Source organism: Epinephelus fuscoguttatus, linkage group LG15, assembly GCF_011397635.1.
Source record: "Epinephelus fuscoguttatus linkage group LG15, E.fuscoguttatus.final_Chr_v1".
Taxonomy (NCBI): Eukaryota; Metazoa; Chordata; class Actinopteri; order Perciformes; family Serranidae; genus Epinephelus; species Epinephelus fuscoguttatus.
In genome coordinates this window covers 15,225,944-15,245,267 of record NC_064766.1, presented here as the reverse complement: position 1 = coordinate 15,245,267, position 19,324 = coordinate 15,225,944, and the positions used below count along the sequence as shown (strand labels likewise).

The 19,324-nt window shown below is 40.5% G+C and overlaps 1 protein-coding gene across 2 annotated transcripts in view; it reads right to left on the bottom strand.

Annotated features, from left to right (window-relative positions):
• The window catches only part of LOC125902358 (zinc finger protein GLIS1), a 58,705-nt gene extending 40,504 nt beyond the window's left edge, over positions 1-18,201 (bottom strand). For both annotated transcript variants that reach the window (XM_049598628.1, XM_049598629.1), the window contains exon 1: positions 18,086-18,201. The gene's annotated coding sequence lies outside the window, so the exon portion shown is untranslated. The remainder of the gene's footprint in view (positions 1-18,085) is intronic.
• Positions 18,202-19,324: the final 1,123 nt, after the last annotated feature.

Here is a 19,324-nt window from a genome sequence, read left to right as displayed (position 1 = left end):
TATATGCTTATTTGTACATAATGACCCATCCATCCATCCATGCATCCATGCATCCATGCATCCATCCATCCATCCATCTTCTAACCGCTTCATCCTCTTGAGGGTCGCGGAGGGCTGGAGCCTATCCCAGCTGACACTGGGTGAGAAGCAGGGTACACCCTGGACAGGTCGCCAGACTATTGCAGGGCTGACACATAGAGACAGACAACCATTCAAGCTCACATTCACACCTACGGACAATTTAGAGTTATCAATTAACCTAATCCCCAACCTGCATGTCTTTGGACTGTGGGAGGAAGCCGGAGTGCTCGGAGAGAACCCACGCTGACACGGGGAGAACATGCAAACTCCACACAGAAGGGCTCCCACACCTGGGATCAAACCGGGAACTGTACATAATATTAGCTTACACAAATATAAACAAGACTTACACACATTGGTTTAGTGCCATGTGAAGTGGCAACACATTACTGTAAGGAGGGCCCCCAAACCAAATCTGCTTAAGACTCCCAAAAGTCTAGGGTCGGCCCTGGATGTTACTCACCCACGCCTGTCTCTCTCTGGCCAAGGAACGAGCATGGCGGTGGGATTTCAGTGAAACGCATGAGCAAGGTTCAAATGCACGTGCTTGTCCAGGCATACTTGTCCACGTAGAGATGTGGAAGGGTTTAAAATATCAACTACTACCAAACAGCTTTACTGAGCATTCAACTGTATCAATGAGACATGGATTATACTGTAACAGTTGTGTGAGTGTTTGTAAACAGATGTTTTTACATAGTTCTGCCCATGTTAAATGCAGCCCCCCTTTACTTAAATTCATCAAGAATTTTCTCAGTTTTTGGATTGTAGTTTAGCAGAAACTAGAAAAACAAGCTTCCTTCGCAAATTCAAAGTAACAAAGTGTGAGTAAATTATTCGAAAATGACCATTTTCCATGACCATTCATATATAGGGCTCTAGTTTCCCGGCGCGGTGCAGGGTGGTGCAGGGTGGCGAACCCTGCGCAGAGCTAGTTTCGAGCAGCGCAACCCGAGGCGCACTCAGTTTGGTAGTTTGGCAAACTGAGATGGGTGTGGCGGTGCAGCAGGGGGAGGTGTCGACAGATCCAGCTTGGCGCAGTGACAGTTTCGTGCCAAAAAGCTTCGCCGAAGGTGCGCTAAAAGCTCATCAGCTGAAACCAGGTCTACTGTGAATGCAGGCAGAGCACAGCCGGTGTAAGTGGAAGTTTGGCTGACCGGCGGACAGTGCGCACACGTCACCAAAACCTCACAGACAGGTTTCCAGAATGTCAGGCACATTAACAATGCAATAAATAGCCACAAAAACCACTATTCAATGCAACTATCTGCAATCAGCACATAAATGTATCTCTATGACTGTCCCGTCACATCTGATGTCAGATCAAAGGGAATTGGCACTGTTTGGCACGTTTGGCACACGTAATGGAAACCCAACCTGATTTGATTAACACAGCTGCAAACTAATGAGTTCACATCCCTCTCAGCCAACCACAAACAGCCACAGCATCAGATAGGGAGTATATATTCAGCATCTGTCACCTTAGAAAAGTGACCTCCCAGGCTACCTTTGCATCATTAGCCCATGGAGGTCTGCTCGCAGTTCCGTATATTCGGACACTGCGAGCTTGGACCTCCCGAACCAAAACATCAGTTTCCTCCTGGGAGAAATTTGGCCGTCTGACGCTGCTGCTCTCTTCTGCCATGGTAGTCTGAGTGGGCGGAAGTTCACTGCATAGATCAGCCTCTCATTGGGCGGAACAAGCCACCCACTGAAGTCCTGCCCTACCACCTCCGGTTGTGTAGCAGTTTTCAACCGTTCTCAACACGACCTTTACTAACTTTTGCGGTGTTTGATCTTGCAGGGATGTAGCCATTTTTCTGCCATGGTTCGCATCCTGTTGGCGATATTTTTGTGGGCGTGTTACACCAAAACCTGTTTCCCCTCAGCAATATTTTTGCAAGCACACCGTTGCTGTGGCACCGCCCAGAACGATTGTGATTGGTTAAAAGAAATACAAGCAGCCAGGGCGTTTTTTTCTCCAGTCTCAAAGTGAGAGTCGGCCCAGCCAGACCTTTCTTTTCTTGAGAAAGGTCTGCTGAGCGAGACTACTGCCATGGTGAATTGAGTAAACTCGCCTTCGCACAGCGCATTTAAGGGCGAGGAGAGGGGCTCATTTGATTGGTGTGATGGGTGTAAAACCCACTCCACGCCCTCTCTCCTCCCTCTTTCTGACTTGTGCAGGTAGGAGGGATGGAGGTGGGAAACAGGAGTAGCTGCGCCAGTGCGCACGGTGTGCAAAATTTGCAAAATCCGCCTGGCCACACCCAGTTGGCGAAATGCAGGTGCACTGCACCTCTGCCTTGCCCGGTCTGCGAAACTAGAGGCCATAGTGTGAATGACATGTCAGTGAAGATTCTGAGTCATCCAGGTCATGGTAATCATAAGTGCTATATCGTAGCAACTGGACTTGCTTGAGTTTCTTGATGATGTTTCACCTCTCATCCAAGAGGCTTCTTCAGTTCTGACGAACCGGTGCGGAGTCGCAGGCTTTAAACTCCATGTGGGTGTGGACCCTTACAGAGTTGTTGAGATCACATGTGAGTCGTTGACCCTCCCGGCCATCTTTTATGTCATTATAGGGTTAGATGGGTCTGGGTGAGAATGGGTGTTAAGTCGTCTGGGGAGGGATCCCAAGACTGCATTGTAGGTGGGTGATAAATGGTGTCGCAGGCCATCTCTTCCATATAAGGAGGGCAGCAATGTTCATATCTTGGCCAGAGAAGACAGATGTTTAAAAGAGGTGCAAAAGAAGCCATCTACGTCAAACTAGAATGACCATCATTCAGTTGCTTACAATATAGCACTTATAAAAGAGGTCTACTGTGAACAAGAAGGCATTTACTTAATGTTAACCTCAAGTGCGTACAGGAAATCAAACACCTGTGGACAGTAAGGTCATGCCAATGTCCGGGTGTACCAGGAGTCTAATGATATTAACCTCACTGATGAGGGGCCTCATGGCTGCATGTTGCCACCTCTTTACTGAACATGACAGCACAGTGTGCCAGTCTGACTCCTGCAGCCAAGTCTACAGAAAAAGGTGCTGATGACCATTTTTCCAGAAATTCCAAGACATGCCAAGTAGAAATTTCCCGCACCCTCCAAATGACTGATCAGGAGCTGTAGCACTACTGTGACGAAACTCAATGGTGATGCCAATGCCACTAAGTCATGTCTAAACTGTGAGGTTTTGCTTAAAGTCCAGGTGACAAAACCACTGATGATTGTGGAAACACAGCTTGAAAATGAAGTGAGGAATGTAAAACCACCACAAGACCCCAACAGAAGAGGTGATTACTCTTCCATCCCTGGTTATATCGATACTCCAGCTGGAAGAGGCAGACATGATGCAGAGGGGAAAGGCATAAAGGTACTTTTTTCAGGGTAATTCCCTCTGAACAATAACCCAGAAATCAAGATCCAAAGTAAGGACATGGCGAATAACCTCAACATTTACCAGGAAAAAAATGACAATTTCATATTAAGACAATCCAATTCTTACCCAAATCAAACCCAAAATTAGAAGACAACAGACATTCACAAATAAAACAAAAAAGTATCACATCCATAAATCAGTTTTGGTTCCCTGAAAAAAAGAAATTATCCTGGATTATTCTAGATTTTGCCAAGCATCAAGGACAAGACGAGATCCAAATGCATACAGTATATATCATTAACAGGGCTGTTATGTGTGATATGTGTGTGGAAAAATATTCCTATGCGAGGGCAGGATGAGGCAGAGGTTGAACCCTATACAGTGTGAGAGACAATTCACCCTCTCAAGGGATACAAATCCTCCTTACCGGTGGAAAGGATCAGCAAACTTTCTGTTGCTGCCATTACACAGAACAGTCAGTTCAACATCTGCCCAGTTAGCACTAGTTAACACAGCAGCAGCAGCTAACTTCCAACACTGAAACGCCTCGACTCTCTCATTAAACCTGTTAGGTAACATTAGCCATGTGATGCTAACGGTTAGCCTTGTCATTTGTGGCGCTAAGCGAAGGATTATGCTAATAGCAGGTCTACAGTTACAATTCTACAATTTTACCAATTTTAAACATTTAACCACCCCCCAACCTAATGGTTAATGATCAGTTATTGAGGTCACAAAACACATTCTGAACTAGCGTCCCTTATCAATATCACATCGTTTGCCCCCCTGGCAGCATTCAGCTGCTTAACAAGCTCTGATCATATGGTATGGAATTAGCACCTCTTGGACATATTGTCATTTATCAATTTCCAAATCATGCCATTTATGATATTTTACAATGTTGATGATGCTTATGTTTTTTGTTATGTTTTTTTTTTTTTAATATTTATTTGTGGTCGATTGTGCAAAGCAAATTCCCGCTAGGGCAATAAAGGTTTCATTCAAACCTAGAAAGATCACGTTTGAGGCCTATGAGCACTCTTCTTAGTGCTGCACCCTCTGCTTCTCTGCAAATTCACACAGTAAACATCCTGTTTGTTAATTAACATTTAGAGACTGACTTGTGTTTTACCATGCATTAAAGTGAAAATAAATACATTCTCTGAAATGCAGAAAACAGTCATAATACCCAATTTCTTACACTAAGTGCTGATGAAAATGTAATCAGGAGAAAAGGTATGTTAGTGATTAATTTGTCTCATAAATCATATAACATTTCTCTAACCTAGATGATAGTACATCAGCCACAAAAAAGCATTGGTATCGGTACTGATATTGATCTAAACCAGATTTTGTGGCATCACCCAACCCAATAACAATGTCTTGGAAGCATGCACGCGGCCTGTAATTGTTTTAACTCGGCTTAAGCTCAAGTTATAGACATGATCAGTGTGGCCACACTGTGCAGCAAGACTCTGTAAAACTCTCACACCATCTGCACTGGTAAAACATCACCTCAGTTATTATGATAAATATGATCATTTGTATCACTGATGTGTGAACACTCCCTATTCCATAATACTGCAGGCTACTTCGTTGTTCAGTTGCAGCCAGAAAAATTCTTTGGCACCTTCCAGATTTTGAGAGGTAATATGGGTCAAAGTAAACTCAGTGGGAGCAGGTGAATAACACAGTCTCATTGTTGCACAAAATAAGAATGTGTTATTGGATTAGAATTCATGCATGTCATCTGAGCGAGAGTCTTGAGTTGCTGTTAACTTTAGACACAGTGATCCTCCCGGGGCTTAAAACCCCAAATAGCACTTTTTTTTTTTAAAAAAAAAAAGGTGAAATCAACTGTGACTCCGAGCGAACAGCAGAGTTTGGTCTCATTGTTTATTTTTACTGGATGTTCTTTCTTCAGTATTACACGTATCTTCATTTTCCGTTTTCTATAAACTAGTTAGGAGGTTTTATATTTCTTCACTGTTTAAATGTGTGTGCATGTTAACACGTACAGACAGAGAGGGAAGAAGAACATTTACTCAGCTACAGCACTTGAGTACAATTTTGAGGTACTTTACTTGAGTATTAACATTGTACGCTTCTTTATACTTCAAGTGTTTCAGAGGGAATTGCTGTTGCCTTTACTTTGTTTATTTTGCTACCACAGGCCTTAGATGTGCTCCTGATTTACACTAAACATACAAAACATAAGACTCATGAAATATGATGCATTGCTATAAATGACTCAACAGTATATAAAGTGGTTAAAACTGGCTTCACCTTTACCAACTACAACAGTATAATGCTGCGAATACATTATTGCATCAGAAAAACAATACAATAATATATTTCAAAAAACAATAAAACAGTCATAGGAGCCATTTTCTGTGTAATAGGTGCTGTTATTTTAAAATGTTGACTTTTACTTTTAGTATTTAAATAGTACAGAGCCCCCAAAAGTTCATGATGGTAATTTTGTATTTCAAGAGCAGTCAGGGTGTTGGTTTAGTCCAGTAATTTACACTGCCAGTGAAGACACTGCAAATACTACAGAAAGAAGAGATGTTTCTTATTATATGTAATAATTACGCATCTATTGTTCAAGGCCATGCTCCCAACAGTACTACAAATCCACTGGCTGTGAGCACAGCTGCAGCAGCTCTGCCTGGCTGTGGTGGTTGAAGCTGTGGCTCTGGATGTGGTTATTGCTCGGACTGGCTGTGGTTGAATCTATGGTGGTGTGGATATGGCTTCAGTAGCTGTATTATGACAACTGCTCATACTGCTCTAATTAAGACCACCGAACCTGAACCTTGGTGTTTTATACTGACACGTCGCAGTGTTTCCCAGCTGCATATGAACCACTGAACCTGGGTGTTTTTCGCTGACCTGTCCCTGTTTTTCCAGGTTTTGTCACCAAAATATGATATTTTTCTAACCATAACCCAGTGATCTTTGTGCCTAAACTTAACCACACCTTCCCCACAGTGTTGTTGAGAAACATAAAGTTTCAGTGTATCTACAGAATGCAAAATAGGAGCATGTTTAAGGCGATTCGGTTGCTTTAATACAGTGGGCACAACCATGTCAATTCACTGCACACACACAGCCTCTGCATGTAGTTAGTGTTTGATACTTTATAAACTAATGTGCCACAGTCTATTCATTACAACCAAAACACAGCCAGCACGACAGCTACAATCAAAGTGACAACAACAGCTAAAGCTATTTCATCTCATGGCTATCATCATGATCACAGCTACAGTCCGTCAGATTCAAACTCCGCAGCTGCCAGTTATATACATAATAAATAATACTATATTGGTGCCAATTGGTGGATTTTGCTCCCTTTGGGTAGCTATTTGTTTCTCTCTGTTTTCAGTCTTTATGCTAATCTAAGCTAACCGGATGGCTCTTGTGTCATATTAACTGCATAGAAATGAAGTGGTATCAGTTCTATCAGCTAAATATCTGCAAGCATATCAGCTTATTTTCCAAAATGTCAGACTTTTCTTGTAAGTATTAAGTTCTTGTAAACTAGTGTTTTTACATTGTTGAGACGAAGGATCTGACAACTTGCTCCACCACTGGTGTGTAGTAAGCATGAGAGTGTTGGTGCAGGAAATAACATATGAGTGCAGGAAATGTGTATATGTTTCAGTTATTTTCCTATGGTTAGTATTAACCTCTCATCATTCTGTCTTACAAACAAGTGAGTTTTTGTCTCATTATTTCTAAAGTCAAGTCAAATGGCAGGTGTGGATCTCTCCCTCTTCCTCCATCAGTGCTTACCTATCCCTCCGTGGTCTCCTCCTGGCAAACCTAAACATTTACAAGCAGGTGTGGATCTGTGAGAAACTTTGACTGTGTGCAGATGGCAGGAAATTCCAGTGAAATGACAGTGGTTCGGTCCAAACCACAAGACAGTGTGAGCAGAGCCCGTGAACCATATACAGCGAGGCCAGCAGCAGCAGCGGCAGGAGCGCCTATGGACTCCACTTGGACTCCCCGGCCTGCCAGCATCTTGAAATAGGAGCAGCTTCGCAAGACGTCTGCTAAAACTCTTCTGCAATGGACTGAGTCTGGTGCGGTGGGTACTGACTGACTCCAATGTGTCTTTCAAAACAAATTTTGGGTGGTATTTGGTCTGTGAAACCTTGTGAAAATAGATTATGTTTTGCATCTAGTGGTTTTTTTTATAGAGCTACATTTAGTGAAACATCAGTATTTCTGCCAATAGATCAGGCAGGACTATATCAAGCAATACTTTCCAGCGCTTCAAACAGTACTTCTCCATTTGATGTCATGGGAGAATAAATTTTACACAATTAGCTGACAGAGATGTAGTAGTGTGGGGAGTAGTGGAGCTAAGTACCTTAAAGACTAGAATTAAAGTTTGTTTTTATACGTAATTTTGAATTTTTACATTATTAGATTGATGAGTCAATTACTGCTGCTGGCTGAAGAAATAGTTTTAAAAGACTGCTACAACTCTGTTGCCCCCTGATACAATTGCTAGACTGCCCACGGTTTCCCCCGGGAAAAATAATTAGAGGCTAATATTACTGACTTTAAGAGGCTGTAGCGCACTCATTTTTTAAGAAAGCACAAAGGTTGTGGTATCTCGTGAAACTAGACAACCTAAGGCGAGCATGTCCAAAGTCTGGTCTTCCCAATCATGGTCCAAGGACTGATTTTAAACAGCCCACGGCTTATTGTTCAAAATACACTACATGCAGCCCACCACGCAATACTGGTTGATCAAACAAGACCACTTTGCATTTTTTTCCATTCACCTCACGATGGCGGGACTATCATACAGTTCATAGACATGCACCAAGATGGATAAACTAATGTGTTTTCATAAACAGATGGCAAACAGGCTAACAAACAGTTACCTAACAGCATTTATTTCACGCAAGGTAGCAGACACGGCCACAGCAAAGAAGCATCAAGTCGACAGCCAGGGCTGCTGCTTTCAGGAGCGATGGAAAGTTGAATACTCTTCACTGAAAGATGAAACGGTTGCATTTTTTTAATTGATTTTTTTTAAAATAACATGTATGATGCGAGAAGCAGCTGGCCCCCAGGTATTTTTTGTGCCCCCAATTCAAAAAGTTTGGACGACCCTGATGTATGGCATCCATTGGCACTAGTGCTGTATGTACCATAACCGCATAGCTTGTGGGAAAGGGGGCTAAATAATGCCCCAGATTTAGTCAAATTTTGGCTAGGTAACAACTGGCATGGCTATTTTAAGTCTTTTTCTGGAAAAAGGCAACCAGCCTAACTGAAAAAACAATGTAAGGCCTAACACAGGTATTCACAGGCACATAACACAATACAACAGGATTGTTTTGTAACTGAAGAAGGTTATCTGTAGCAGTAATAGTCTATACACATAAGGTAATTAGTAATATTAATTATTATTACTGTAACATAAGAAGCTAGTATATCGGAGTGCAATGATACCTATGAATAATTTCTGGGGGCGTGCTGGTAATGTGGCTGGCTACCTCATATGATTATAATGAGCTTGCTGATAAATGAAGCAGTCACACAGTGAGTGAATCAGCTAAAGCTGCATTACCACCATCTGTTCATGTTACAGAGGATGTCAGACAAGATAAACTCATAAAGCAGCTAAACATAATTTCAAGCAGTCATTTTCAGCAGTTTTCACCAAAAGCTATTTGCCCAACCGACAAGCAGCTCTGAATAAGCATATTGACCCAAAAGACTGACTAAAAACATAAGTATACAGTGGTGTGCACACACGCTAAAGTGCCCTCTTGGGAGCCAAAATGATAGAAGACTATTAGGACCAAGAAATACTACGAAACATTACTATTGCAATGACTTTTATGTTGGGCCCTTTTTTGATCTATATTGAGCCAGAACTATATCTCACAGAACCAGTTTGGATTATCTGGTGCTAATATGGTGTTAAAATGCACTAGAATACAGGAAATGGCATCTACTTAATTGAAAATGTTCTGGGGGAGGACCCATAGGCCCCCCCAGGGATTTATTTCCTTCATACATCCATGTCTCTGTGTGTTCTTCACAGTCCAATGCTGAATCTACATAGTTCTCGTGGATACTGATCCTAACTACACACTAACTTGAGTAGTCTGTCTAGTTAGTCTGTTTTAAGGCTATATAATGTGCCATTTGTATAACATATAAACATGTCTAAAGTGTCCTCGAAAACATGCGGAACTTAGCGCCCTCTTCAGTGGCGAGAATGTGCTGTATGTGCCCCTTTTTTTCTTTTCGCCCCTGCCCTTCAAAAAGTCTGAGCACGCCACTGTAGTATGTTTGTTACAAACACTACTGATGACACTAATAACCACTACAAAAGCATGTGTTTACTTGATTTAGTTATTTGTTCATGCAAGACAATGACTGTATTAAAAGGAGGAGGCGGCCCACTGGGGTTGCACATACATATGAGGCCCAGATTTTTGCACCAGACCACTGCCAACAGATAACAATAGCTTTCTAAAAAGGGACAGTTAAAGTCTTGGAGTCATATTGCAAATACATTTGGGATTAGAGGAGAGGGAATGAAGCCGAGAGAGTGTGGTTAAAAAAAAAAAGGCTTATTAAGTTAGGCCAGAATGAATTAATACTGTAAACACAATTGATCCAGGTTGTAACTTTAACATGTATTCCTGCCAAACAACAATTTAATGTCAATAAAAACTCCAATTTTAGCTCATATTTAACATTTTTCCTGTGTTTCCAGCAGCACCTCTGAATCCCTTGAATCCTCTTTTGTGCTAAACCTTTGAAATGTAAATTCATATTTCCTCTGGGAGCGGATGAAATGAGGAAAGCTACGTGTACGTCTGCTTCACCGATTCTGCGAGGCATCATTAATCTTGACAGATCTCTTTAATTTAACTGCTCTATTTGTTATGCTTGTATGTTAGTTCTAGGTAGCTCCCAATAATAATATTTAAACTTTATTGTAACAACTCCCTCTACACGGTCCACTCTTTACACTAACTCATGCAAAACAGTACATCATGTTGCTACTGGCTGTGAGTACGTGCTCTGTAACACATATATTTTTAATCTGACATCATAATATTCTCATTTTTTTAAGACTATTACTCTTTGAGTTTATTTACCAATATGTGTGCTGCAATATAGTTTGCTGGTGCTGCACTGATTTAATCAAACTCTCTGCTCTCATGCTGTTGTGCTGCTGCAACTTTGACCTCCCACTGAAGACCTCATGGGAAATAAACTAATTAGCTTTATTGTGTTATCCTTATAAAAGCCTTGTGTCTTCATCTCCAAGTTGTAAACTTTTCAAGAACAAAAAACAACATAGTGGAGCATTTAGCTGTTAAAAAGACAGATATTTCCCTCAGGAGCTGGTGGAAAGAGGACCAGAGCTAAAAAGAGAGTGAATATTGGACTGGATTTATCCGGTGGCCAGAAATACAACTCAGATTCAACGCTATCTGCATGTCTGCATCTGTGTCTGCTGGATGTGTAGGCAATGGTTTGTTAACAAATTCGGCATATCACTTTTTTTTAAGGTAATGTCAGATATTGTGTTTTCAGCTGGTTCAGTCGTCCCCAAAATGTCCCCAAAAAGTCTATTGATACTGCTTCAAAATGTCAAAGACTTTAGCTACGAGGCTTCTACAGTAATATGACACACAGTATGCTGCTTTTGTTTGAATAACAAAATTCAGGTCAGTATATTTGGCTGAGTTAACCACTACCTGACCAATAATCAGGCAAGCAGTTACTCAAATAACGTTAATGTTTCTACCTACACTTTCAGCTTGGCCTACTGATACACACGCTGGTGTTCTTAGGTGTAAAGAAATCATGTGGCAACACAGATCAAAAGTCAGAAAACTATAAAACTGCACAATATGACACAATGCACTAATTGTCATTACCCACATAGGTAATAATAAGGCTGAGCACATACCTGTACTCCTGCCCCATTTGTGAATTTGTGTTTCCTAGGATAGCGAAGAAATGACCAACCTTACTCTCCCTGTGATTGGCAACTGCTCGCTGCCTTCATTGTTTGGATTGGTTAGGTTTAGGCATGAGGAGTGAGACTGGTTAGGGTAAGAATGTCAGGGTAAGCTCGTCAAAGGCAGAGTAAAGCAGGGTGAGGCGAGTCATTCCTTCGCTATACCAGGAAACTCAAATTTACGACCTGTTTGTATTCGCTCTCAGTCTGGGTGGCTAACATGTTTGTCCAATTTAAGCATGTTGCCTGTTGCTTTCATGGTTGGTAATCCTTTCAGAGCAATTGATGTCCTGAAAGCTTGTACTTGACCCTTGGCACCATGTTTCACTTCCCAGATAACACATAGGACATTTCTCTGACAAGCTAGCAGTTAACTGTTTTGTCCTGGAGAATGACTCCATGTTAAATCTGATCATTCTTTCTTACCAGACATGTGGTTTATTGAGCTGGTTAATCTTAGGTTTTTCTACAAAAGGCAGAGTTTCACATTTATGCTGTTAAAATAACCTACGTCATCATATAAACTGCTGTGACGATCTTCTTTAAAAGAAATACCAACATCCGGCGACTATGAGCCAGTGACGACAACAGGCAAACACCCAATCGAACTGCAGCGGGGCAACAAGTAATCAACTTTGGGCATGTGTGTTTTCGTTTTCCCACTCCAAGCACTGCGGCAATTGGCGGCCTCTCGAGCCATTTAAGCCATTTAAAACACCATTTAAAAACTAAACATACTATTTCTGCTGCCAGCAGGGGGTCTTTTTCGCCACTTGCCCCAAATTTCCTGCAGCCTCTCTGTTGACAATATAGTCCCTTTCCCACTGGACAAAAAAACCCCACTAACTTCTGGCTTTTGTATTTGATGGGAGAGGTTGCAATCAGTGGTCATGGGTATTTATCAGCTCTAGCTTTGATCATCTCAAATCGACAGTAATGGAAATATGATACCAAGATGAACGCCCTAATTTTTGCCCCTTTTTTTTGGCATGGCGCAATGATGTGCCGCCACAAAATTCTGCCCATCGCTGTCCAAGCAGCGCTTGGACAGTGTTCCAAATTAGTTGACACCTAGTTTGAAAGAAAGACATAAATAAGTAGCAGACATTAAAAATAAAGTAACCACTGCAACATTTTCACTGGTGTCCATGTTGCTTTCTTTCTTACTGTTTACCTGCTTTTGGTGTTTGGCATACTCGTTAAGTGGCAATGAGAAATTAGTCTATCGTCTATTTTTAGAGGTTTTTTTGCACTTAAAAAACCTGCATTTACAGTATACACGCTAATTTTGTTGAGAAAAGGGTATATTGTATTAACACACATTCAAATTCTTCTTGTTTGTTTGATTTTCTAACTTATTTTTATGTGATGTTTGTATTTACTGCTTAACTTACAGTTAAAATGACACCATGTAACTTTTGCTGAACATACTGAGGAGGTTTAAGGTCTTTTAAAGTATTTTCATACTAACTTTTTACTGCTAATGTTTGTACTTTTAAATTTAGGACTTAACCTGTAATGTAATGTATTGCTACTTTATTTAAAGGATCTGAATACTTTCTCCCTCACTTTCCAACAAAGCATTCAACCAGAAAGAAGAAGGGTTTGCCTGCAACTAAATATGGAATCAAACCAAAGAGACTAGAAACATACACATACATACATCTTTAATGCATTTGTTTTCTATTCAAGTATTGTGAGAATAACCCTGAGCAAGAATCTGGAGTTTATAATCATCACGTAGAGATAAACTAGCCTCCATGTATTAACTGGAAAGTTTATAATCCCAGTAATTCACTGGACTGTGCTAAGAAGAAAAGTTCTGCGACTTGAAATAATTTCCCAAGTAAACATGATTTAAAAAGACATTGGCCTGCAGTTAATACACACCAGAAACAATGTTGAAACAGTTACCTCTGATACTTGCAGCGGGTCGTATTACCCAGCTGTGTCACCCTTGGGTGTTGCAAAAGAGCATGTACCTCCAAGCCAGGAATAATATTTCTGAACGAAACCAAAATGAGCTCTGCTTGTAGGGCAATCACTGTTAATGTCCATGAAAGGTATGTAGGGACCAGGCAGCTGAGAAAAACAAGTGACGAACCATTTCATCAGTATGCCATGAACACAGGCAGCGCTGTCATAAAACAGCAGTTGAGCTAGCATGAGATCGGATGTGACAAATTCAGACTCCAGGCTGTTTTTTTCATGGTAACAAATATTTATGTAAGAGAAAGCAAATTTGTTTCTTGCCTAACACTAATAAGTCCCATATGATCGGAGTTTCTCAGCGACTTTGAACCCTTAATTAAATGCATTAGGTCATCTTGTTCCATGTAATGTAAACATAAGTATTAAAGGGGCATTAGTAAGTAAGCTGTGACTTTAAATGACCTCTGTTGGCCACCAGAGTGAATTGCAGTAATAAGTTCATCCAAATATTACTCAGATTTTAATCAAATTTACTAAAAGTCAACATAAGAAATTTTGCCTCAACAGGTGTTTCCATCAGCTCGTTTTATGCAAGTAGAGGAGGGTGTAACAACATTACATATCAAAATAAAATAAAGACCTGCAGTAACTCCAACTTTCCCTACTTTAAGAACACAACTGGCTTCTTCTACATGTGATGTTTTTAATTTACTGCCATTTGTGTTTGTTAGTTTTGGGGCTCACTGGATAAGGGAATAGTTTGAACAAAGAGATAGACACCACTGTGATATCTGTGAACGTAGTGTTGAGCTAGAGGAGGTGATTAGTTTAGCATAGCTTCACATAAAGACCAGAAACAGTTAGCTATATACTGGCTCTGTCTGTAGTTCAAAAATACACCCATCAACACCTTTAAAGCTTATTTAATAACACATTTGTATTTCCTTATCCACATGGAAATAGACAGTTGTGGAGGAGGTACTCAGATCCTTTACTTACGTAAAACTAGAAACATTGAAAAATCTAAATATACTAAACTAAAGTACTAAAGTAAAAGTACATAAGTTTTATCAGCAAAATGTACTTAAAGTATCAAAGGTAAAAACACTCATTATGCAGAATGGCTCCTTTTAAAGTGTTATATTGTTACAAAATGTTAATTATCCTGTTTTTATCGTGAACAAACACATGTAAGAGCATTTACTTTTACGTGAAAAGTAACTACTGACTTTAAGTGTCAGATAAACTTAGTGGAGTTAAGTCTAATATTTGCCTCTGAGATGCAGTAGAGGTATAAAGTAGCATAAAATGGAAATACTCAAGTAAAGTACAAGTACCTCAGAAGTGTACTAAGGAACAATACAAGGTACGTACTTACTTTCCATCACTGGAAATAGAAATGTAAAAGTAAAATTTAGGGTTTTACAGTCTGTAACTAATTATTGAAGAACAAAAATGCAAAGTGACCTCCTGGTCTTTGGCATTTACACTCACATTGCCAGGCAGCCAATTGAGAGGTTGAACAGAAGTGCCATTGGACCAAGCAGCAATCTGAAAAATTAAGCCCACACGTAAGTACCAAAAACTGCCATTACTCGAGTGGCCACTTGAGGCTGGATCCAGAAGCCTGTCAATCCCTAGACCCCCAGCCTGGTATAAAAACAGTTTTGGTCTCTATAGATAATTTCATCCTTTATGACAACTGTTTGGGGGTGATTTTTTATATTACTCACCCATTTAGATTTTATTAAGGCTTAAAGTTACGCGTAGTTAAGGGCGGGCCGCTGTGAGAGACAGGCTGTCTGCCGATAGTGTCCTCAGCTTCCCAGTCAAATCCATCCCTCGCTCCTGCACAGCTCCAAACTCTCGTCCAAATACGGTCACTTCTGGCTCCAAAAAAACAAGACTACGACGGATAAAGTGCCAAACTCGAAGTTTTAATACAGGAGTCCACAAACCAAAGGGTGACGTGATGGTGGCTACGTCCATTAATTTTTACAGTCTATGAGTTGGACGCTGTTTGTCAGGACATAACCGCATGTTGTTAACATAATACCACATATTGTCATTTTCACATTTCTGTTTGTGTGCAGATTAAACTACAGACCATCACCATCTTGAGATAAGATCACACCAGCTGCAGTGCCGAGCCAAGGCTGAAAATGTGGGCCGGGGTGTAAAGTCGAGGGAAGCAACAGCCCCTTCCCTTCTTCCTATTGCCCCTACTTACAGTGGCTTGCTCATACCACACCCATCTTTGGACCCGACTTTCATTGTGATCTCAACTACACACCAGTAAAGTTTTGTGATTGCATTCTGCACGGTTGCAACGCTATCCTGCTGATAAAATCTGTCCACAGAAAGACAGACAGACGTTTATATAAACACCTGCCAAAGTAATACAAACTGATTCTGTGGTAGTTCCTACAGTAGGTGTCTCCAGGACCAGATTTTACCATGATGACACACACACCAACTCACAAGGTGAGAACAATACCAGCCCTGCTGTCGTGGCTGGTGCTAACAAGATATGTGTTAATAAGAAAGCTTTCGTAGAGGTGTGCAGACGGAGCCAGACTCACTGTTTCCCCCTGTTACCAGTCTTTATGCTAAGATAAGCCAACCATCTGCTGGCCGTACTGGCTAGAAATAAGAGTGGTGTAAAGCCTCTCTCAACTCTCAGCAAAAAAGACAATAAGCCTGTTCCCCAAACTGTTGAATTGTTCCTTTATGTGGAATCGTATGTTGTCAAAAATGAAGCAAGGAAGGAAAGAAGTAGTGTTTGCATCCCAATCAACCTTTCTGTATTGATACGTTAAATTATTCCACCTCAGCCAAGTATGAAAACACTTTTGTCCTAATATCTAGGTGTTTTTCTCTGATTCCTCGTGTTACAGCAAAGATTTGGGCCATTAATGATCCAGTTATGGATCCAACACATACAGACACTGAGGGAAGAGGCAATAAATCAGGATCCTAAATACAGTAGTGCTCGTTTGGCAAAATGATCTTCACTGACGGTCCACTTACAGCTTTTTCCGGAGTTGTCACAGTTCATTCGCTGATGAGGATTGTTGGGTTAAATGCTCCAGAAAGCGCTTGCACAGTAAGTGGACCTTGAGTTAAGATTATTTTTTCCAAATGATTATTTCCAAGATCAGGAACAATTTTAACTCAAGATCAACTTACTCGCTTGTTTGGGAGCATTTGACCTCATCGCGCAGTATCTTCAGCAAATTCAAAGAATGTTTCCAAGGTCAAGGATAAACCGCCAAGCTGGACTAAAGTGTTCACTGACAATGTGTTCTCATCTCACCCTTTGTTCGTTTTTTGGCCACATATATACGCACAGGCAAGTGGACTAATTTCATTTAGTCTAAATGAATGACTAAGTAATCTAGAACCTCACAACTCTCTTGTAGAATCAATGGACCCTGTTTTAGGGGTTCATACTTCACTTGTAATCATTTTGAAACTGTTGCTTACATTTTATAAAGTCAGCATAGGAAAACAATTCACTAAAAATGAAATGCTTTTGTTATTCTCTTCCCCTGGTGTGAAATCGAAATCGAACATACACTGCCAGGGCAAACATATTTTTAGGGGGGCGAGACAAATCTTGGCTCACTGCTGTCTCTCACTCGTAGCACCCATCTATGCTCCATCTGAGCGCTTGAACAAACAATCTGAGCATCTGGTGAAATAATCGCTTAGTATTGATCAACAACCTGATCAGCCCCCCAAAAGGCATATTAAAGTAATACTGTGCTGTCTGCAACAGTACAAATGTTGTTTATTACCCCTTTAATTGCCACATATATAAGATTAAATGAGGTAAATGATGAAATTAACTGTGACTCAGCACTCACTGCACACACCTCTGTGCAATGGGAGCACTGGCAGAGGCCTGCGAGTATAAACCATGATTCCCCAGCACAAGCTCCATGTCAGTGATACCATGAGACTAATGATTAAAACAAGCCTTCTCATCTGTTTGGCTTCCAGAAAGCCAGATTTCCACCCCCTGCGCAGCACTTTTCATTCCAGCAACATTACATAAATCAGTGCACTGCAGAGGAGTGGAAAGGAAGAGTCCCATAAGTAATAAGAGGGAAAAAATATCACATTTGGGTAAGAGTTCACTACAGTATAGAGCAGCATGTCTATTAATTGCCCCTCTCAAATCCTTGTTGCACAATCAAAACAAGTTCTTGTGTAATCCCTGATACAGAGGTACAATTAGACCTGATAATAACATTTCTTGAAAAACACTGTAGAACTTTTTCCCTGTATTTGGGAATGTTTTTCCTCATTTATCATAAACTCTTGACATGTTAGTGGCTGTAAGCTGTTGCAAATCCACCAAACAATGGTCGTGCCAGCTGGAGTCACGCTGAATGTTTATAGCTGCCAACATTTACAGTGATGTATACTTCTTAATGCTTATTATTTTTTTCCACCATGCTCATTTTCAAAAGAGAAAAGGCAGATGTTGAGGTGGTGAAACTGTACAGTAAAAACACTGAGTCCGCATTAAAATCCATAACACAACATAAATAATGTGCTAACGTCTTCATTGCCACAAAAAGTTTCTATGACAACACGGTTACTACAACATTAAACGTTTAAAACACATTTTAAGTACAGTAGGGTAACGTGGAGAAGGCTGTTCTTACCGTTGTGCGTCCAGTCATAGTTCACAGCTTGTTAGTAGGTCTTTGCCTCGCGCTGGCTGCACGCGGATTGTGCTTCCCACTGTCACAGCAGCGCTCTCTGCTCCGCGAGCTCACTGGCTGCATCTGCTTTGCTACGCGCGCCCACGCACGCACGCACAGGGAAATATTTTTTTTAGATTTAATGAACAGAACATGTGAAACAGCTAATTAAATTCACTCTGAATATCTGTGTTAGTTTACAGCGCATTTATAAATATAAATGACCGAATCACATGTATGTATTTTTAATCTGTTTCTACAGGGACACACTATGTATCTGCTCGGCTCAGTAAAGGGTTAATGGTCGTATTATCCCTACCTGTTGGTATTACTATCACCTGTGGCTTATCCCAATACTTTCATTAACTTTTTAAAGGGTTTGTAAGTAACTATATTGAACCAAAAAAAATGTAAGCATTTTACTAATGCTTAATACATAATTAAATGCTACATAGATGAGTTATAAGCCATTAACAGTAGTTGAGGATGTACTCAGATCTTGAAGATATACTAAAAGCAGCAATATCACAGTGTAAAAAATACTCTGTTACAAATAAAACTCTATTCAATTTTTCAGTAAGTAAAAGTGCAAAAGTGAGGACATCACTTTTAAAGTACCAAAAGTAAAGCTACTCATTATACAGAATGACCCATTTCTGGATAATATAAATGTTGTAACTGGATTCTAATTATTGACGCCTTCATGTATTGCTTTAATGTTGCAGTTGTTCTGCTCTCTATACTTTGCTGGGTAGTTTGTGAATTTTCCACTGGAAATCAATAAAGTTGTGTCTTATACTGTAATATTACACCATAATTTATTTATTGATTATATTTTGTACATGCTAAGCAAGTAACAAAAGCCATCAAATAACTGCAGTGTAGTTAAACAGTAACAGTACTTCCCTCTGAATGAGAAGAAAAGTAGCATAAAATGGAAACAAGTAAAGTGCAAGTACATCAAAACTGTACTTAAGGACATTCCTTGAGTAAATGTATTTACTTTCCACCACAGGCCAGGTCATGGCTGATGTTTGACCTCCCTCTCCTCCTGTGTCACACTTGCTTTGTCTTGTTGTTGACCTCTGACCCTCTGGAGAGCAGTTGCAGGGCATCAAAATCTGTTTATTAACAATATTTACAACCACAAAAAGGATGACTGAACTTTTTATGAAATGACTCAAACATTTATTATGATGG